Consider the following 19,077-nt stretch of genomic DNA (forward strand, 5'->3'; position numbering starts at 1 on the left):
ATGGTGAGGTGTTGCATATTGGTATATTCTACTGTTATTGTAACTTCTTTTCCATGGTGGTGTATTTTTATTGGTATTTTCTGAGAACTGTTAATGGTAAGCTACTTAACCTCACTCTTCACTTCATTTTCTCCTTAATTTATTTCCTTTTGCTTCTATCAGACCTTTGCCCTATTGACAGGAGAGTTGAGTATACCAAAAATACAATTTTAGCATTGCAGGGTGCCACACATGTTGAGAAAATATTTTTGCCAGTGTCTTTGGAAATTTGCCCTTGAAGAACCAACTATTCTCTGTTTCTTTATAATGATTTTTCTGTACAATATCAGTTGCCTTTGGGAGACTATGCATGCTTGGAAGTGTGAACGTTATATCTGTTCTAACTTTTATGATTAAGGAGTTTTTTTTTCCTCATTTTTTTCTTTTCTTTGTTGCTTTTGTGTAATACCCAGCAAGTGGAAGGTTATTTATTCTGATGCCTTGTTTGTACTGTAATTTGAAAACTGACATTTTGGGATAATTTTATTTATTTTATTAAGATTTTTTTTGTATTGGTGGTCATGTATGTAGTTGAAAATGAAGTGTGGATTTTTAGGCTATAAAATTAGCCAGGGTTTAGAATGGTAAGGTGGATAAAGCACATTTACTTTTTTTCCTCCATTTTTCCTTTTGAATCCTGATGAGTATTATCTAGTTTTCATTTTTGGTAAGTTCTCCACATTCATGGACTGCTTTGTTACTGTTCTGACCATAAAATGCTTGAATTTAGAGTTCTATGTGAGAAAAGTGATCCTTGTTGTGCTGTTATGACTAAGCATATTGTATACCACAGTTAGGAAATAAAAAGCACTTTGCTTCCTGAGATAAATCATCTATATGCATCTATCCATGTATCTATCAATTCATCTATCTATCTGTCTATCACCTTATCTAGTACTATTCCCTCAAATTAAGGAAGGCTTGAGCTCTTTCTTATAAGTTGCTAACTCTCTCATTGAAATAATTCATTCCCTGAATTTTGCAAAACTGACATCCATAAATTTGTGATGACCCTTGACGATATGATTAAAAAATGAAGAAACTGTTCTACCATGAATAGGCTAATTGTAACTTTAGTAGCCTTGTGATTTTTTTTTTCTCTAAATACCCGCTGTGTCCATTTGTCAAAGATCCTTGCAAATATTTAAATTTTGCATATAAAAATACCTTTCAAAGAATATTTTTATGTCTGCATTTTTCTTTTACCAGTGACATTTCACTGATCATAGAAATGAAACCCAGAGTTATTGCTATATTTATGAAAGGATGAATGTATAATTGATTCAGGAGATCTATTTAATATAAAGCTTATAATTAGGGTCATGATAAAGTCTTGAATTGTAAATATATGTTGTATTTATTGAATAGAATACAATTAGAGAATACAAACCTATAAAATATGTAATATTAGAGGTGGAAACAAGACAAAGTTTCTTTGACAAAAAGGTGCATGTACATAGATTTAGGTCAGAGATTGACTAATGCTTAAAAATAAAGAAAAAATGAATCAATTTAATTGAGATAAATGATCCATGATTAGGATAAGAGAAAGTCTAGCTATTCAATTCAGAGTTCACTTGAATGCATGGGTTGCTGTCAAGTTTTTAATAAAAGTACAGAGCAGCTTCCTAACAGAGGTATGAATAATAAGTTTATATGTCTCTGAAACAATGTTAATATAATTGAATCAAAGAAATAATTAAATTTATAATAGTCTTCTATTTAAATTTGTTCTTAACAGTGCAATTTCTTATTTAAATTCTGTATTATGAATTTAATTATTTTTGTCAAGATTTTAAAAAATCATTATTATAACCAGTTGGCACCATAATTACTTTTAGGGAAGGAACCGTGTTGGGTGCGGGGAGCAAAACTTGGTAAGTCACTTGGGATTAAAGGTGTGGGACTTTGAGGATAGAGCCTCCGTGACAGGGTGAGTTATTCTACATGAGAAAATGGGAAGTGTTTGTTTTGAACTACTATATGGATTGGGATTGGAGGCTGAAGGCAGTCTTCTAGGTATCAAAGGGCAGGGAGGTTTTACCTGACATATGAATTGTTGTTTCATGTAAATATAGTTGAAAGTCATATATATTTAGAATTTTAAATATATAGTTTCAAGACAGTGCTTTTAATTTTTTAAGAAAATATGTGTCATTTATTTTTTCCAAAGCTAGTGGAAGTTTCTTTGTGTCCTGATAGCAATTGCATGAATGAAATCAACATGAATAATACTTCCAGTTAGATTTCCATAAACTGACAGATAGTTTCATAAATACCCAATATGTAATGATAGTCAGAGGGAGAAGCTATATTAAGTGTGTATTTCAGGAGAGATTGTCCTCTGGGGCATATACTAGCATCAGGCAGCTGCTTTATGGAACCACCCACCAATTCCCTTGGGTTGTTGTTATTATTGTTTGTTTTTTGTATTTTGTTTAGTTTCTAGGGAACATAATTTTCTTTGTGTTTCTTTTTGCATGATGCTGACCAAGTCATGTTCATAAATCACATATGTTGATATCTACAGTGCTTTCATTGGCCTTCCATCTCGAGCATGGCAAAATTATGCTTATTTTCCTTCAGAAGCGCATCTTTGTGTTAACTAGGCATTAACAATATGTGCTTAATAGCAATTATCTTATTTCTAAGGATCTCAGAGTTGGTTTAGCACATTGCCTCAGTGCTCTTCAAACATTATCAGAGAAGGACAACATAAACAATAAGATTTACAGTGTAAAATTAGCCTCCACTTACAAATTCTTTTATCAGCCAATCCTTATCTTAATAACATATATTACCTTTTATTAAAGTAAATATGTCCCTCAGCTGTAGCTTTTTTCTCTGTATTTTTATGTACATTTAGGGAGTTTCACTGAAATATTTAGAAGACTACTGTCTAAATACGGTTCTAATTTTTAAAATGCATAATCTTTAGGGTAAAGTCTTGGAGAGTGGCAAGTTTAATCAAACAGTAAAGCTATCAGAGATAAAGATCATAACTCGCATTAAATTCTATAATTTAAAATAAACTATGTCTGGTATGTATTCAGAAAATGTCAGAGCTAGAACATTTAGTTCAGTCTCTATTTCATGGGTTAAAGAAAATAAAGCTTAGAACAGTGAAAATACTTCCTCAAGGTAATACTTACAGTTCATGGCTGAAGTGGTAATAAAAGTCACAACCAACTTTTTCATCTCTGCTTTCTTTTCTTTCTGTTCTGTCATTTTAAGTTTCTTAAAGGTAAAGCTTAGAGAAAATTAAGTATTGATGATAGAGCAGATACAGGATTTTTGCCGGGTGCAGTGGCTTACGCCTGTAATCCTAGCACACTGGGAGGCTGAGGCAGGTGGATCACATGAGGTCAGGAGTTTGAGACCAGCCTGGCCAATATGGTGAAACCCTGTCTCTACTAAAAAAACAAAAATTTGCTGAGTGTGATGGTGCACGCCTGTAATCCCTGCTACTCGGGAGGCTGAGCCAGGAGAATCACTTGAACCCAGGAGGTGGTGGCTGCAGTGAGCCAAGATGGCACTACTGCACTCCAGCCTGGGCGACAGAATGAGACTCCATCTCGACATTAAAAAAAAAAAAAAAAAAAAAAAGGATTGTGTTAACATGGGTGCCTGGGTGAGAAGAGAAAACTTATTTATAGGAGAACATGTAGGAAGGGCACTGAAGATTACTGTTTACCATTTTGAATTGTCCCTGCTCCAGTCTTACAAAGTGGGACATGCATTGAGTTTCTTGGGCACATTCACTTCCCTAAGAATAAGCTGTATCATCCAATGCTATTTGTACAGAACTCACGGCTTTATATTTACTGTCCTAAAATAAGTGATTTACAATCTTTTAAACTTTAAAACAGTAAATTTGATTTTCAGTGATGCCTTTTTTTTTGTCATTTTAAGGCCCCCTCCAAAGTGTTGTAACCTAGCTGAATGAAAAATAAGTGGCATTTTTGTTGTTATTGTTGGTGATGATACTTTTCATGGCAATCTTTGAGATACCTAGGAATATTCCAAGTTTTTGAAAAATCATGGTTGGGAATTACCACTCTGGAAACAGATTGCCATGGTTACTGTGTTAATGCTGTGATTAATGCGTCTTTTAGTCTTGTATGTGTGTGTAGATGTAGACATCATTTTATATTCTAGTTTGGTTAACATGTTTGATCTTTTTCTATCAGTCAGAGACATAAAAATGTCTTGACTCTCTTAAAAACAAGACTGTTCCCATTTTTTAACCTAATGGATATTTGTTGCTGAGGATCACTTGTTGTAAGGAGTGAAATACCCAGAAAACTAAAGTGGTCTAGAAGATAACTGCTAGTTCTACAATTTTTTTTTGTCTGAAGTTGTGTTTGAATTTACTTCCTTTCATCACTTAGTGTTAAAAGAACAGTGTGTCAATTATAGATAAGAATTCTACATCCCCTGTCTTTCCCTAAGTACCTGCTTCGAATAATGGGTGCAACTAGACTCAGTAGCTAGATGTGGTATGTGGAATGTGGATTCGTTCGTATCAAGCATGCTTCTTATAGGAATCCTTTAATGCACTCAGTCACCCAGAGCAGTCAAAGGCCTAAGCTGCTTCATGCTTTATAGCAGGGCACAGTCACTTCCATAAATACTGTGCACTCCCAAGTAAATCCAGAATGTTTGCAACAGGATTTGTGTACCATCCCCAATTCTCTGTTTTCTTCAGTAAAGTCTTTGTACACAATTGTTTGATTGTTTTTATCTCTTGATACTCACAAATAATGCCACTGGAGAAATAAACCTAAGACATATCCAACTGGATCACTTTATATACAGAGATATAACATTTCAACAACAGAAGCCTTTCTTGTTGAGGGGATGCACATTTGGAATACTCTCAAATGATTATTCGAAATCAAGAAAAAGAGCCAATGAGAAACAGCAAAACACAAATATCTCTAATAAGGAAAAATATTTCTGCAATGAGATTTTTCTTAGATATATATGTGATGATTAAGAGCATTTGTTTATATTGTAGGTTCTTGTCCTAAACTTACAATAGTAAGTGTAGACAACACTAGTTGTTATGGTAAAAGGTGCTACATGTGTGTATGTATGTATATGTGTATGTATATGTATACATATATTATTTGGATATTCCAGTCAGTGGTACTTACTGCCCTTGGTTAATGCATAATTGTCTTGAGAAAATGATTATATGTATCAGTGTGATCTGGCTAAAACAACTCTCTCCAACTGATCACCTGGTTTTGTTTCATTTCCCCGGGTAATCTGGTAGGTGGCCATTTCTTTTCTTTCTAGTCTATGTTCCCTCCTAAAGATAAAACTTGGTCAAACATCTATTTATGGTAACCTGTCTTTAAGATAGTTTCAGGCATACCTTCTTCCTTTAATCTCATTTGGTTGATATGTTAGATCCTTCCCTATCAGCCAGAGAAATAAAAATGTCTTCAGTGTCTTAAACAAAATTGTTTACATTCTTTAATTAAATGGTCATTTTAAGGAGAGAAATGCTCAGAAAATTAAACTGAGTATAGAAGGTAACTGCTAATTCTACATTTCTTTTCTGAAATTGTGTTTTCATTTGTTTTTTAAAAATCATTTAGAAGCTGTGTAGCCCACAGAGAAGTTCTCAAGTTTGTGGAAAAGAAATAATTAAGTCCCGAAGTTAGGGGTAGAAGAGAATGGAGCTTTGTTGGTCAATTCTGACATCTTAGAACACCTCAGTAATGTGGTTCTTTGAAAGCATCAAATCGCTGCGGTTACTTTAGAAAGGTCATTTTTAGAATGCTTATACTACTTTTCCCCCATTTTGAAGGTCAATTGGGGTTTATTTTAAGTTAGTATTGATGTAAAAGATGGCACACCCTCTTCTGGGGCATAAATGCTTGAGGATGAGCCATAGTCATGCATGACATGTGTCAAGATAAGAAATGGAAATTTATCCGCAGAGACTACCATATGATGTATGTGTAAATTTTCAGTCCCTGGGATTATAATTTTTTTTTTTAGTGAAGACAAATGTTTTTTGTTAGTTAGATCCTGATTTTTGGCATGATTTAGTAGGAGAAAGAAGGTTTTAGTTTAGACATAGCTTTTCTTACATCTTGTGTAAAATTGTCAGTTATAGGGAGGGTAAACATTGCACTCTGGAAAGGCCTTCTGGAATGTCCTTATTTCTGTGTGAGTGTGATGGAAAAAAATAACTTTTAAAAAAATACATGTTTAATGAAAGATATTTCCAGGTTATTCCTTCTGGATTTTAATTTAACGCTTGTTTGTATCTCTATGATAGCGTGTATGAAAATGTATTTTAATGATTTAATTATCTCCCCATATTAGATGATCTTGCTATCTTTATCATATGCCCTGTTTATTTTTCTATTCCTGGTGATAGGTGGAGTGACTGATACATTGCAGGTACATAATATACATTTTTGAGTAGATATGTGTATGATTAATTGACATTTTGCAAGCCTTTTTTTCCAACTTTTAAGTTCTGGGGTACATGTGCAGGATGTGCAGGTTTGTTACATACGTAAACATGTGTCACGGTAGATTGCTGCACAGATCATCCCATCACCTAGGTGTTAAGCCCAGCATCCATTAGCTATTCTTCCTGATGCTCTCCCTCCCACCCCTCAACAGTGTGTGTTGTTTTGACAGACCCCAGTATGTGTTGTTCCCACCATGTGTCCATGTGTTCTCATCATTCATCTCCCACTTATGAGTGAGAACATGCAGTATTTGGTTTTCTGTTCCTGCATTAGGCAAACCGTTTTTTGTTTGTTTGTTTTTGTTTTTGTTTTTTTTAAAGAAAAAAGAAAGACATGCTATGAAATGGCCTTGGACCTAATTCAAGAAACGAAAGAAAGTCAGAGATCAAGGAAGAAAGGAACAATGCAGAGTTTATGAAAGTTAGATGTTAAGATGACGGCTGAGGATGCTTCTTTTCTCCTCACCCTTGTTTAGCCAGGTGCTTACTTGACAATTTGTAAATTAAATTATTCCTTGAACAATATTTTGCACAGGAGTAAAGGAATGCTTCATGGATAAAGAGAGGCAATACCTGGAGCTAATCTTTGTGGATAAATGTGTTTATTTTGATTCCTGACGCTGGGATGCAGAACTGATAGAGGGAAGCCAGGGGGTTTTCTCTGCTCCACCAAATAAATCACATATGACTAGAAATTGCAACCAGACAGCAATCTGTGAAGCAAGTGATAGGAGCTCCACCGTCTGGTGCCTGCTGTGGATGTCTGGCACCCATTGGTACCAGATTTGGTGTAAGTGGGGCTTCTGTTTAGGAAACTTTGCCAATTTTTTTTTCTTGAAAAGTGGATTTTGGCTTTGTTTCTGCATTCTTATATGGGAATAAAAAAATCTCATAATTGCAAATGTGTTTATTATGCCCCAAACATTAGATCTAGGCTATTCTTTCCATAGGATATTGTAATCCTGTGTGGGTACATTTGCTGCTGCATTTGACACAGTAAAGTTGTATTAATGTTTTCCATTCTGCTAGCTTTTAGAACTAAGATAGCCATAATTCCTAATTTATCTGTGCTCCCCCTTACGCATACATTTAGGTAGTCAAACTTTGGGAGTTTCTATAGAATATTTTTAAAACTTACCTTTGGTCTGTCTTATCCTTGGAAATGTTTTCACGTTTGAGAGCATCACCTCCTATCAGATCATTCTGTTCCTTGACCCTCTCCCTCTGACAAATTTCACATCTTTCTTCGCAGGAAAAAAGAAATAAACTAAGGCTATATCATGTCTTTCTTCACTCCTCTTCATTCTGATATGAACATTTGAAGCAAGCATTGATTTTTTTCTTCCTTTTTCTTACTTTTGCCAGAACCCATGATGCTGTTTATTCTGGTGGGGTGTATGTGAAACGCATGTTGCAGTTCCATCTCTCTTGACCTTTTCTGTGTTTGCTATGTATATTGCATCTCCTCAGTTGTCCAGGTTATCGCAAGAAGTTGTGCTGGATTTCTACTCGCTCACCTTCTATTTCTTACTAAATATTCCTTGTTGTATCATAATCCCTCTCACCAGAATTCCTCCTGTGTGAACTCATAGATTACAATCTACATTGCTGCAAGAGACTACCAAATTTTCCATCTTTCTCAGGTTTCTGCCCCTTCACTCACTCTTATATCTTTCCAAACTTTCCTTTCCATCTTTCTTAATGTCAAACCTGATTAGTCATTCTCCTGCTTAAAATCTTCCACCGAGTTCTCAGGGCTTTCAGGTTGAAGTTCAAGCTCATTAGTGTGACATACAAGGCTCTTAGGACCTGGTAGTCTCAGCCCCTGGCTACTTCCCTAAAACACTGCCCACTCAGACCAGGTCTAACTAGTTTTAGTTCCCTATATCATGGTATACTACTGCGATTTTCCATGTGCGCTTACTTTACTCCCAGGTCTCTCTATCCTCTTCCTTTTCATGTAACTAATTTCTTCCTGGCTCTTTGACACTGGGCATCAGTGTCATGTCCCCAGTGTCTAATGTGATGTCTTTCATCTGTTCTCTTATAGGCTTGGATGCATCTCCTTCCTATCATCTTACTAGTATTATTGTTCACTGTCCTTCCACGGTGGCACAGAGTCCCCAGGGTATATCATAGTATTGTTTGCAAAGGTCTACTAAGAGTAAATGAGTAAATGAATCTAATAATTTTTTATTGCTTTAAGTGCTCTGTATTTTAATTCACTGCCTATCAAGCCTTGCTCTCTTTGAATTATATTTATGTCTAAATGTTCATGATAGCATCAGATTGAATTAATTGTAGCCTTATATATTGACTCTCAAACATGACCAAGACTGTTATTGTTGACTCGATGTTCAGACAAGTAACCAGACACATAGAGTAAAAGAGTTAACCCATAGTCTGTATGACCTAATGAAAAGAGCTTAGACAAGAACCAAGGAGCAACAGTCTCAAATGTCAGATGCCTTTGCCATATTACTCCCATTTCTTTTTTTATAGTTAAAAATGTTAAATTTTAAAGGTTAATGTGATGCTGCTAAGCCCTCTCTAGGGTGATTGATCAGCTTAAATGTAAACTATTTTGGTGACCATGATATATAAAGTCATAGTGTTGAAAAAATTCAACAATAGTTAGAATCATTTTAAGAAAACAACATTGATATACGAAAATATTCACAATTGAGAAATCTTATATTGATGAACTTAGAGATTATACATTTTGGTTTTGAGGCAGAACTCATCTTAGTAAAACTGCTTAAGAACTTAATCTTGATCTTATAAAATAAATAAAGATGGTATTTTTTATTTTAAGCTATTGAGTATGATTTCTTGCTGGGATCTATCACTATGAAAAGTGATTATTGGTTTAGAGTGGTGTTCTCGTTATTTTGGGTTTTGAAGGAGCACAGTTCATCCTGTTGGTCTGTGTTAACCAGGGGTAGGTAAAGAGGACAGAGGACACCTAGCAATGGCTCAGGTATTATCAGTGAGCAGGGTGAGAAAATCCTTGTCTACCAAGAGGAATTTTGTCATGGATTTGCCGAACTTTCAAAAACAAGAAACATTATTTCCACTTTTCGTGTGATTCCTCTCACTTTTTAACCTCTTTTTTCTTTTCCTTCTTTTCGAGATGGAGTCTTATTATGTTGTCCAGGCTGGAGTATAGTGGCTATTCACAGGCATGATCATTACACGCTACAGCCTCTGAACTCCTGGCTCAAGTCATCTTCCCGTCTCAGTCTTGAGTAACTGGGACTATAGATGTGTGCTGTGGTGCCTGGCAGAACCTCTTCTTTAACTGTAATAGACCTGCTTATCATGCATGAAATGATCTACAAACACAAAGTACCCTATCATCATTATCTCTTTGGAGTACTATGTCCTTTAAATGTATTTTCTTACTGTAACTAACTACCTAGGCTGGAGGTCCTATCTCTATTTTAGAAATGAAGAAAGTGAGACCTACTTGGATTGAGTGAGCATTCAAAGTACATTCAGAAGTGGAAATTATTTTTAAAATTTAAATGGCTTCTAGAGGTCATGTAGTCTCTTTTGTCATATAGTGGAGAAAACAGAGAAGTTCAAGATTTCCCCAAACGTTCGTAGTTACTGGCTAAGCAGGAGCTAAATGTCATTCTTCCCAGATTTTAGTCAGTATTTGCTTGGTCACTTTTCTTAGTAGAGATTTTTCTTCTCCTTGCATTCATAAACACTTAATAAAAGTGAATTGATAATGATCGTATGTATTATATAATTAGGTAATATTAGCTGGGCATGGTGGTTCATGACTGTCATACCAGCTTCATATATTAGAAGAAAAGTACAAATTGTGTAGCTACTCAAGTGCAAAATGTAGAGAGAAAACCTAGAGAAGACATGAAACTCTCTCCTTGACTAATATCTTCAGGCTGGGGATACTATGAACAATGGTATGTTCAGAAAGAATGAACAAAATTGCTGTAGTAACTCAATTTCAGAAGAGTTTGACCCTGTCAGAATCATCTAGTGTATTTGCATGAGAAATATGAAAGGAGTCCAAGGGAAAGATGATGTCTTCAGTGTTCTTTTCCACTGCATTGGAGCACCTGAGGAGCTGAAGAGAGAAACCTGAGTTTATTCTTTGAGTGGCAAGTGTGTTAGTTAATATCATCAGGCAGAACATACTTTCCAAGAGTTTAGTTTGGTCCTTCACAAACTAAAATACTCTGAAGTGCCTGATTTTATGCAAATTACTTTTGGTTGTTGTATTGAGAAATGAAAGGATGCCAACATTTTTTTTTTTTTACAAACCAAATACTAATTAGCATTACCAAATTTATCTGTTGAGATACACCACTTATTTGTAAGAGAAGCTGTTTGACAAAATGAAAGAATATGAATAAATTCTTCACACTGGCTATATGAGACCTTGGAATGTCATTTTCTTTTTTTTCTGTAGAATTTGTGTAATACCCTCCACTTTGTTGGACTGAATGAGATGCATACAAAACAACCTTGTAAATTATAGCATTCTGGGTCAGAGGCTAGAAATATTTTCTGTAAAAGGCAAGAGAGAAATATTTTATGCTTTTGTGAACCATAGGTCTCTGTTGCATCTACTCAACTCTTCCATTGTAGTGTGAAAGCATCCATAGATAGTACATAAACAAATGAGGGCTGCTCTGTTCCAATAAAACTTTATTTATAGATACAGAAATTTGAATTTCATGTAATCTTCACCTATTGTGAAATGTTATTTTTCTCTTGATTTTTTAACCATTTCAAAATATAAAAAATGACTCTTAGCCCACAGGCTGTATAAAAACATGTAGATTTGGTCCAAGGTCTGCAATTCACTAGCCTTTCTCCAGGTGACTGCCTCACTATGAAACAGTTCCAAATATAAAGGGATTAGGATATGATGCTGGTGTTGGGATTGCATTTACTGAGCTATCTAGGTGATTGACTCCAGGCTCTCTCTCTGATACTGAGAACATGCCTTGGCATATGTTCCCAGCTAACGTTTGAGAAAACTCATTTTCGGAGGAATAATTTTCTGTTGTTTGTTTCTGGGAGTTGGGCAGAATATCTCAGGTAGTGGAAGGAGGATACTGCACCACACAACTCATAGAGCTGAATTGATACAGATAGATGTTGTCAGCATTTCTGTGCAAAAACAAATGTTTCAAAGTTTTGAGGTCTCAGCACTTTTCCAGGCACAGCATTCTGGATCTTGGCACACAGACGACTCTCAGTTTCAATAGAAAATGCTCACCTTTCTTTTTGCTAGTTTTATTCCAGAGCCAATCTCTTTATAATAAAGAAAGCAACTGAAAATGGAAAACTCACTGAGCTTAAAGCAGCCAAAGGAAAAATATGTGCTCATTTTAAGTTTTTTCTTTTGCAACTGTTGGCCAAATAGGTTTATTTTTAAATAATTTTTACAATTTACAAATGTTTGCCTTAGGACTTTGTGTAATGGCATTGGTTTTATACAGCTATTACAGTTAGGATGAAGAGATTTTCTTCACAGAGATGGTTTTGGAAAATGTCTCATCACACAAGTGGTAAGTGTAGTCGCTGTAATTTTACTGAAGAAAAGAAATGACTAATGGGAATCACAAAATTGTGAAATTGATGATCATTTCTGTTTTTGTTGCCTTTATTTTAAACATAATAGTGACAAAGTCTGAAACAAGATTTGGAGATTGCTACGTATTTAAATATTTAATGCAACAAGCATCCCACTTTATTATAGGAGATAGAACATCGACTGTGCCTAACCTAAATTACTTTTCCAGGGGGTTTTAGTGGATTATTTTCCTATTAAAAAAAGGGGAAAAAAGAAAAGAACAGTCTGGTACAAAGTAGAGGTGACAGCTTCAGCTTTGTAATTACCTGTTAATTGATATCTGTATATAAGTATAACAAATAAAGTTTTAAATACTGAAAATGAGATGAGAGATACTAAAGGGAACAATTTCCTGAGAAGTATTAGGTTAGACTGTACAAATGTGAAAAACATGTCAACAACCTGGCAGCAAGTAGTCTTGAGACCTTGAAGTTCAATGAGAGCAGAAGAATTGTCTGCTCTTTTAATAGTAATAAAAACTATCTAAGGCAAAATTTTGGCATGTAACTTAAGAAACTTAAAAAGTTTCTCATGCTTTAAGACACTTTGATTTTATTAGATCTAGAATGAGGTCTGGGAATGTATATTTTTATAAAGCTCCACTGGTGACCTGGGTCAAGTTTTGCAATACAGAATTTGAGGTAGATAATATTATGTAGGAGGTAGGAGATTTATTGGGGAGGGCTAGAAGTACCAATACCAGTGGGGGAGTGAAAAAAGCATGTCTGTAGAGCAGAAAAAGCTGGACTGCAGAGCAGTTGCAGTAGAGTCCCATCTGATCCTAAGGAGCCCTGGAGCTGGCATTCCAGGCCCTGGAGAGTTGTCCTGGAATGAGGCGAGGAGGAGGGGTTTGTACCCTTGCATTCATCAGTCATGGGATACAGGATGCCCCAGGGAGGGGGTGAAAACTTGAGGGAGATAGCTCTTTCCAACAGAGGGTAGTGTCCAGAGAAGGTCTGGTTATGAGGTGTCAGAAGCCAACACTTGCAATCATTGGACGAATTTCAGTCCTGAAGTTGTTTCTAGGCAGCACACCAGTGTGTCCATTACAACAGGCTATTCTTATGATTGAAAAACGATTGTCTAAGGGGTTGTTGGGAAGAAGTACTTGGACTGGAGGGTAGGCAAGGAGTATTTATCTGTTTCTTAAACATGTACGGAGTGCCTACTATGTATAGGTACTAGAGACATAAACATGAAGAGATAAGTTCCCTACATTTAAGGAGCTTACCATCTAGTGGGACTCAGATATGTAAATAAATAATTAAAACATAATTGTCAAAACAGGAGGGTATGTGGTATGTGCATGTTTCCAGGTTTTAAAAAAGCTTTACTTCACAAACAAAAATGTTCTGTTCATTCTGCTTATTTTGATTTGATAGATTACAGCTCGCAGAGCTAATATTCTCTTAATGTAGTTTCTTCCCCTTCACAGATGTTTTTCCATCTCCTCTAATTTCTCATCGTTCTGTGATGAGACAACCAGAGTCTTTAAAAAATAAATACTTTGCTTTTCTATGATTAAATGGTTTGATGAAAATTAAGCCATAAGCATAAAGTGCTAAATAGAATAAACCCCTGGCACATAAAATGGGTAGGTCCTGATATCCTCTTTCAATTCTTCAAATGTATAGGTAGATACTGATACCCTGTCTCAACTGTAGTCAATTACACTATATATTTTCCTCTATAACATGTATCACTGGCCACGTTCAGTAGCCCTCCATTACTGAATGGGGCAATTATTCAAGAATGCCCCAGTGAATGCCTGAAACTGCACCTGGTACCAAGTCCTACATATATTGTCTTTTTTTAATATGTACATACCTATGATAAAGTTTAATTTATAAATTAGGCACAGTAGGAGATTAATAGCAATAACAAATACAATAGTAAAACAATTGTAACAGTATACCAGCATCACTGCTCTTGTACTTCGAGACCATCATGAAGGAAAATAAAGGTGATTTGAACAAGAGCACTAGGATATTATGATAACGCAGACATCTCCTAGACAGGATCTACTGGACAAAGGGATGATTCACGTCCCGGGTAGGAGGGGGCAGGACAGAGCGGGACAGTGGGAGACTTCATCTTGCCACATAGAATAGTGGATAGTTTAAAAATTATGAATTGTTTACTTCTGAAATTTTCCACATAATAGTTTCAAACCAAGGGTAACTGAAACCATGAGAAGTGAAACTGCAGATATGGGAAGACTCCTATAGAAAATATTTGGGCTGGGCACGGTGGCTCATGCCTGTAATCCCAGCACTTTGGGAGGCTGAGGTGGGTGGATCATCTGAGGTCAGGAGTTTGAGACCAGCCTGGCCAACATGGTGAAACCCCATCTCTACTAAAAATACAAAAATTGGCTGGGTGTGGTGGTGCACACCTGTAGTCCCAGCTATTTGGGAAGCTGAGGCAGGATAATCGCTTGAACCCTGGAGGCAGAGGTTGCAGTGAGCTGAGATCTCGCAAGTAATTGGTTATTTACTACATAAAAATGTTACATAGTATTCATATTTATGTTTGATTGCATCACTTTTTTTTAAACTTTTGGCTCAAATATTGGTAGTTTTCAAGGAACTTTTCTGCAGCATTATATGAATATGATGACAAGTAGAAAAACCAAAAGGGTGCATCAATGTATGAAAGCTGGTATGTTAAATTGTTATCATCATTAACAATTCAGTGCTGCATGCTAAATTCATAGCTCATGCAATTCAATTTATGCCTTATAAAATTACAAACTATTACAAGTCATGGACTTTAAGGTTGCTCACCAAGTTATCAAGAAGGTCAAAGGTAAATGCAAATGTACTATTCTATGGTAATTTTTCACAAATCCCATTGATTCTTGTTTATGATACTATTTTATAAAACTCAGGGTCATATAATAATGTTCTATTTCAAAACATGTTGGTGTATTTCAGGGTCTCAGAAAAGGTATTGAAATTTTTTGGTGAGCCAAAGAGAACAGGAAAGATGTTGTTTTGTCTGTAAATTCCATGTTGACTCTGAGTTAGAAGAGACTCTAAGGGTCATCTGGTTCTGGGCTGTTAGTTTTGAGGTAATAACGTTTTCATTTACAAAAAGAACATTGGTAAAGTAATAAAAGCTTATTTTTGTATATATACTTATTTACGCACAGATTATACATGGGAAAAATGGTGCCCAGGCAGTTTGCTTTCAGTGATCTATGTTAGGTGAAGGTCAGGAATAATATTGACATAAGTAAATATTGGAATAGAAGGCAAGAGTTGGAGGTGGGATTTAAACAAATAAACAAAGTTTTTTTTTTCCTTTTTATGCTACTTTGCAGGAAGGTCATGTCAAAATTAAAATAGATTCTGCTTTCTACCTTGACAAGTAACATGTATTATGCCCACTCACATGTAGGTCTTATCTGCTTTGGCAAATACTTACAGAAGAAAGTGTAATTTGGAAAGAGAAGAACATAATGATATTAGACAAAATAGGGTCACAAAAATTTACAATTGGAAAATGATTTGTAAGTTAATAAAATTACCTAGAGCCAGATTCTACTGTCTAAATATACCACTGAATGTAAACAAGCTTTTGCTGAGCTAGTATAGACAGGTTTGAAAAACTTGGTTTTCTCCAGTACTCACTCTTATCAAGGAGGAAAAAGGCCCAGAAAAAAAATTCTAAAGAGTATTTTTGTATCATTTACTTATGCCCCATCTTTTTCTCAAATATATTTAAGACAGTTTATCAGAATACATACTATGTAAGAAAATAACATAAATAAGGAAATCAGGGCAAACAGAATGTAAGGTTTTGAAAATGAAAAAGGATCTGGGGAATCTGAGGATAAAGTTAACACAAAAAATGCTTGAGGATCTGTTCATCTGCTGAATGACGGTTACAAATCTGTAAATATTCTGATAGTGAACTCTAAGAGAAAAACACAGTTATTTCAATGTTTATAGTTATCCTGGAGGAGCCCAATTCTTTCTCTAAGTGGGACCAGAGAAAAATTTCCCCTTTGTCCTAAGAAAGAATTCCTACGGAGTATAGGGTAATCAAGAACTCATGAAGCTGTGTGTCCTGTAATGCCCCTTAAGTAGTTAGATGATTGCAGGCCAAGAGCAATACAGTCAAACTGATTTTACCAGGAAGAAAAAGCAGTCAGTCCAAAAACAACATTCTTGTGGTTTGATTAATCCAAAATTGGTTAGATTATCCAGGAATGGAAATCTGCATAGACTTTAGGCAAACCTCAATAATTATTTCTGTAACCAAGATTCTGATAATTGTTGAGGAAGTAGTGAATTCAAGCTTATGCTCTCTGTACTTCCTGACAAATCCTTGGAGTGCATCACTGCTATGTTGTCAGTGCGTGTGGACCCATATGCCTTTGATATTTGCCAGGCTGGGGATATAAATGACATATAAAGATGTTCTAATGAGGGCTACTCACTCTCTTTTCTCTCTCACAGACACATTCACTCATGCCCATGTATATACAGATAATCATATAGACATATATACACACACATAACTATTGAATAATTTGTTGTTTAAAAAATATGTTTCAAATTAATGGGGAAAGATAGATTGGTGAACAGATGGGCTTCAGACAATTTGCTATCAATTTGGCTAGAAATCAAGTTAGATTCCTATCTTACAAGATATGCAAAACCTAGAAGGATTATAAAGTCAAATTAAAAAACAAAGTATTAGAAGAATATATGGAGCATTTTTATACTCTTGCAGTAGGGAAAGATGCTCAGAGCAAACATGAAATCCAGATCCCATAAAATAAAAATACGAAGTACTTAGGCAAAAACCAAGAAGAAATAACAAACTTTGGTAAGACACAAATGATAGTAAATGTATAAAAGTCAATATAAGTAAAATTAAAAGAGAAGTGATAAACTTGGAACATGTATTCTAAACATACAACATGAAGAAGCTTAGTATCTATGATTTTTAAAGAATGTCAAGATATTAATATACAGGAAAAACAGCAGAATAGAAAAATGAGTAAAGAACATAGTTTTTTTCTTTTGGAATTAATTGAATTTGAAACGCGGTTTTTCTCCTTCGAGGAGTAGGACTTTTCACAAAGCTTCCCTGGATTGTTCTAAATACTGGAAATGATACGGAGAAGCACGTCTCATCTTTCTGGAAAGTGATTTGGCAATGTATATCAAACCTTAACATTACAAATGAGCAGACCCAACAAACGTTCATATAAAACTCACACCTAAAAATATACCAGACATAAAGGCAAAGCTATATATACAAAGGGTGTTTACAGAAATATTATTCTTATGTCAAGTGTGGAAAATTCTAACCGAAGTCCACATGTCCAACTGAAGAGGAATTAGGGTTTAACGATTCAAGAAGTTATCATGAAACTATTAAAATTATGTTTAATGTTAATTATATAGGAAAATCCTTGAGGTAAAGTTTTAAAAGTAGGATACAAAATTATGTCATACACACACACACACACACACATTTTACAAAAACCAAAATATATGTATGATATGTATTGTTTTACACATGGAGAGATATAAGTATACACATTATAAATACAAATTAATACTTTTGGTCATACAGGATGTCTCTATTTTTTGAAATACATTTTTCAATAGTTTTGACATTTTTAGCCATAAGTATATATCAATAGTGTTATTTGAAAAATATTTAAACAGAACATAACTCAGTTAATATATATGTACTAAATAAATTTATAATTTTTAAGGGCAGAAAAGCATAAATATTTCAGGAAATTCTGAACTAAAACACAGTTGAAAACTTCTAAGACTCTATATCAATATGCAATTGCAATGTTAAATAAAATAAAGATGTTAGCAAATAGCACAATAGTAGTTGGCATATTGGAACTAGAATTTCATCACGTTATTTGCAAGACATCTAATATGAGTCATTTGACCCAATATTTTCCTTGTCTTACTCTGGGATGATGATACCTCTGTCATGGGGTTGCTGTGAAGAGTCAGTAAGATGTAATCAACCAGCGAATGTTAGGTGCTCAGTACATTTTAATTCTTCATCCTCTTTCTCTTTTTCCTCTCAGCACAGATACCAGATGTAAAAATGTTATTTATTTTTTTCCTAGCACTAGTAAGGAGTTGAAAGTTTTTTTCCATAAAAACAGTGCCCAGTTCTTGGTGATGACAGCAGGGAGACCTTTCTCACTCCTCTTCAGGGTGAAGGTCAGTGGGTTCGTTCCAGTTCATTGACTGGTTGTTCACAGCTGACGTTATCACGATTAGACAATGCTTTGCCTTACCAATTATTTAACGTAACTGTGCTTCTGTCTTTGCTCATAAAAACTCTGGTTTGGATACTTCACTCATTGAAAGCAGCAGAGGCAAATCATCAGGTATATATACAGCTTCAATGCCTAAGATATTGGGCTACTTTTGCTAGTTAGCCTGTGGTCCAGTAGCCACCCCCACGCCCCACCATCTATTTTTGGAATGTATACAAATGGAGAAAGATACATTAGGTTCCTCCATTTTAATCTAGTTATTTTTTAAAAAAAATTATAAGTATGAATTTTAGGCTGTAAGTGTAATTTTGTTAGATGGATAGATTGTGTAGCATTAAAGTCAGGACTTTTAGGGTAGTTACCATCCAAATAACATATATTGGCCAGAGACAGTGTCTCATGCCTAGAATCCCAGCACTTTGGGAAGGTGAGGCAGGTAGATTACTTGAGGTCAGGAGTTCAAAACCAGCCTGGCTGGTCAACATGGTGAAACTCCATCTCTACTAAAAATACAAAAATTAGCCGGGCATGGTGATGCACCCCTGTAATCTCAGCTACTCAGGAGGCTGAGGCAGGAGAATCGCTTGAACCCAGGAGGCAGAGGTTGCAGTGAGCCGTGATTGCACCAGGCCACTGCACTCAAGCCTGGGT

This window comes from Pan troglodytes, chromosome 7 (assembly GCF_028858775.2).
Source record: "Pan troglodytes isolate AG18354 chromosome 7, NHGRI_mPanTro3-v2.0_pri, whole genome shotgun sequence".
NCBI classification, from domain to species: domain Eukaryota; kingdom Metazoa; phylum Chordata; class Mammalia; order Primates; family Hominidae; genus Pan; species Pan troglodytes.